The 3,804-nt window shown below is 45.3% G+C and overlaps 1 non-coding gene across 1 annotated transcript; it reads right to left on the bottom strand.

Annotated features, from left to right (window-relative positions):
• Window positions 1-2,519: 2,519 nt before the first annotated feature.
• trnaq-uug (transfer RNA glutamine (anticodon UUG)) lies at window positions 2,520-2,591 on the bottom strand. The gene has a single exon. It is a non-coding gene; the product is annotated as a tRNA-Gln (tRNA).
• Between the last annotated feature and the right edge of the window lie 1,213 nt (window positions 2,592-3,804).

Raw genomic sequence — 3,804 nt, 5'->3', positions numbered from 1 at the left:
GGTTCCTTCTGTGCTGTCTGATTCTACAAAAATGTTACTAAAGTTTGACTCTCACCTGGAAAACATGTTAGCATTCCCTTCAGTATGCAACAACAAGCAGTGGGTCGATTAAGAGAATTATTAAGTGTCTAACAGACTTGAATTATTTTATTAAACAGTTTTGTAAGAACCAATGGGTCGCGGCGATGAGAGCGCCGAATCCTAACCACTAGATCACCAGGGAACACTTGTACAAACTGCAATATCTCGCAGATCCTTGCTCGCTTACTACCAGCAGATCAAAACCGTATTTTAGTTTTGGTCACCTTACCTGTTGAAGGATATACTTGCCTTAGATGGGGTGTGAGAAGGTTCAGCAGGCTGATTCCTGCAATGAGAGGGCTGTCCTATGAGGAGCGATTGAGTAGATTGGGCCTATACTCTCTCGAGTTGAGAAGAACGAGAGGTGATCTCATTGAATCATACAATCATACAGCTACTTATGCAACTGCCTTTTGAAAACCACGATTGAATCTGCCTCCAGCACCCTTTCAGGCAGTGCATTCCGGATCCTACGATCGATAATCATAAACCAAGTCTGACAGTGGCACAGTAATTAGTGAGGATAGGCGCAGAAAATTGCAAAGGGACATTGATTGAGTGGGAAAACTGGAGGCATCTGATTCAGAAGATTCGGGGGCGACCTGAAAATTCGAGAGTTTAATGATTTTGAAAGGAACATTTTTGACTTGTGCAGTTTCGGTTAGAGAAATGTTAGTGAAAGGAAATTATTCCAGAATCTGGAATTCAGCATTTCACCTTCTCGCTGAACAGTTCTTTCTGGATGGTTAGCTAAGCAGAGGTTTCCGTAGTGTAGCGGTTTATCATGTTCACCTCACAGGCGAAAAGTCTCCGGCTCGATCCTGGGGGGAAACATTATGTTCTAGAATTGGTGCGTGGTTCAAACTGAAAATAAACCTTTCCTATTTCAATTTAATAAAAATGAACAATGGAAGAAATCATATTGTAATTATAAAGGAATAAAATAAAATATTTCATAGAGGCTGTACATTATCTGATCCTGGACTATTCTTCACAGACTCAAACTCAGCACAGATACCGACAGTGTCCCTCCCTCACTCCCGTTTCCTGCCCTGATGGTGCAGAAAGCCCCTCTCAAAGCTGCACAATCGACCGGTTTCAGTGGATCCGCGGGACAACTTTAAAGGATCCTGCAGCGTCGCCTCAGCTAATAACCATTGATCGTCACCATATTTCAGACACCGCATCAACCCCGTCCATTTCAGTCGAAGTCGTCTTAATTTCCACCAAGTAACCTCCCTAGCACTGAAAATTAACTTTTATAAGTGTGGAAACTCATTCCTTCAGATATAAATTGTTGTTGAAGATTTTTGATATTATAAAAATGTTTTTACTTTTGTCTCTTTCTTTTCTCCCTCTTAATCCAACATTTATTTTCCTCTCTTTATTTCTCTTTCTGTGCCTGATTGGACATTGAATTCCCTATTCTAATTGACTCTTCCTGGTTCAGATTCTGCGCTGCTCATTAACGATTCTTCAATCAATTAATTATGGGGTATGGCGGCATAGTGATTATGTTACTCGACCTGTAATCCAGAGGAAAAGTGGAATGGTGGGGAGAAAATTGTCCAGTGCTTGCTGGTGGAGAGGTTTGCCTTGAGGGGGCAGCGATGAATCGCCATTGCAGTGCTGGTCCCGCCACAAACTGTTTCTCAGCCGCAGACTTCATGATGATCTGGAGACCTGAGCTCACAATCCCACCACGGCAGATCGTGGAAGGATTAAAATCGGGGATGTGTAAGAGCCCAGAATTGGAGGAGTGCAGAGATCACAGAGGGTGTAGGGCTGGAGAAGGTTACAGAGATAGAGAGGGGCGAGTCCATGGAGGGATTTCAAAACAAGGAAGAGAATTTGAAAATTGAGTTGTAGCCTGGTTGGGAGCCAATGTAGGTGAGTGAGAGCCGGGGTGATGGGTAAACGGGACCTGGTGCGAGTTAGGATACGGGCAGCAGAGGATTGGATGAGCTGAAGTCTATGGAGGGAGGATGATGGGAGGCCTTCCAGGTGTACATTAGAATCGTCAGGTCTGGAGGTGACAAAGGCAAGGATGAGGGTTTCAGCAGCAGATCAGCGGCGGAGTCGGGCGACGTTACAGAGGTGGAAGTAGACCGTCTTAGGCGGAAGCTCAGCTCAGTATCAAATGCGGCACCAAGGTTGCAAGCTGTCTGGTTCAGTCTCAGTGGCCAGGGATTGGGATGAAGTCGGTGGCTCGGGAACGGAGTTTGTGTCGGGGACCAGCACTGCAATGGCGATACATCACTGCCCTCTCAAGGCTACTTGCAAACCTCGCCCAGCAGCAATATTGGAAGAACTGGACAATTTTAACTCCACCATTCCATTCCGGCCTTTTCTCATCCAAACCTTCAGCTTCGACATTTTCCCGCTGCTGAGCAGCCAATCACAATTACTTTTACAACAGCTGGGCATAAGAGGGAATCAGGTTCCACCGAGATTTGAACTCGTATTGCTGGATTCAAAGTCCAGAGTGCTCACCATTACACCATGGAACCCTTACACACTATTCCGAGCCTAATTCGCTTTTTTCCAACTCACCTGCCATTCACAGCTGCTGAGTATTTTCAGCAAATTCTGTTTTTATTTCAAACTTCCAGCATCCGCAGCATTTTGTCTTGTGTTAGAAAAGAAAACGGAATCCTGGTCTTTACAGACAGAGGCATAGAGGGCAAAAGGAAGGAAGTTATACCAAACCTTTGGAGTATTGTGTGTAATTCGGGCACTGCGCTTTAGGACGGATGTGGGAGTTCAGTTCCGTGGAGTACTAGAGAAGAAGAGGCTGTTCTCCTCAGAGCAGAGAAGATAAGGGCAGATTTTCTCGAAGTGTTCAATATCATGAAGAGTTTTAATAAAGTAAACAAGGAGAACATTTTCCGGCGGCAGAAGTGTTGCTAACCAGAAAACACATATTAAAGTGATTGGATAAAGTATCAGTAATAAGGTTCTCTAGGGCTTTTGTTGGCCGATTTACTGGTAAACCTGGGAATTGAGGGGAATCTGGTTCATGGTTTGTAACACAAGCAGTGCGCGGGGTCAGACCGGCCCGGCTAGCTCAGTCGGTAGAGCCTGAGACTCTTAATCTCAGGGGCGGTTTGTGTTTCAAATTATTGGGCTGGTTTCACAGTCGATCCCCAGCTCTAAATCCCCCGGCACCTCTCGGTCAATGACTCTTTCAAAAAATGTGATTCAACAACATTATCAGGAAATCTGAAGTGTTTATAAACACCGGAAGTGGACACACCAGGGAGGAGCTCACAGTCTTGGACACACAGTGAAATACACTGAAGTGTTTATAAAAAGTTACAGAACACAACACGTGTGTAAAATTCCCCGTTTTTTTCTCGGCCCTGATGGGTTGTGAAGGGAGAGACAGGCCGAAGTCCCACTGAGCCGCACTGACCCCGAGCCAAGGTGAAATTAAAATCAGTTCAATCTTTAGCAGCGGGCGGCTGGAGAGAGACAAGATTCCGGAGCTCGGAATCGCCTTTAAAATGAGCCCAAAAATTTAAAACGCAAACTCCCCAAGGTGGTGATGAAGTATCCTACACTCCACCGACTGGGCTAGCCGGACTGGTCTGTCGCAAGGACCCTGCCTGTGCTCCAGTTTCCTTACAATTCCCCGGTATATCTATAAATCCACCAGCAAAAGCCCCAGGGAACCTTATTACTGATTCATTGTCCAATTACTTGAATAGAAAGCGAGCGGAG

The sequence above is a fragment of the Somniosus microcephalus genome, unplaced genomic scaffold, assembly GCF_052327205.1.
Source record: "Somniosus microcephalus isolate GS21.2 unplaced genomic scaffold, FLI_Smic_1.0 unresolved_chr4, whole genome shotgun sequence".
Lineage (NCBI taxonomy): Eukaryota > Metazoa > Chordata > Chondrichthyes > Squaliformes > Somniosidae > Somniosus > Somniosus microcephalus.
The sequence above is the reverse complement of the archived record's forward strand: the minus strand, read 5'-3'. Positions and strand labels throughout refer to the sequence as shown.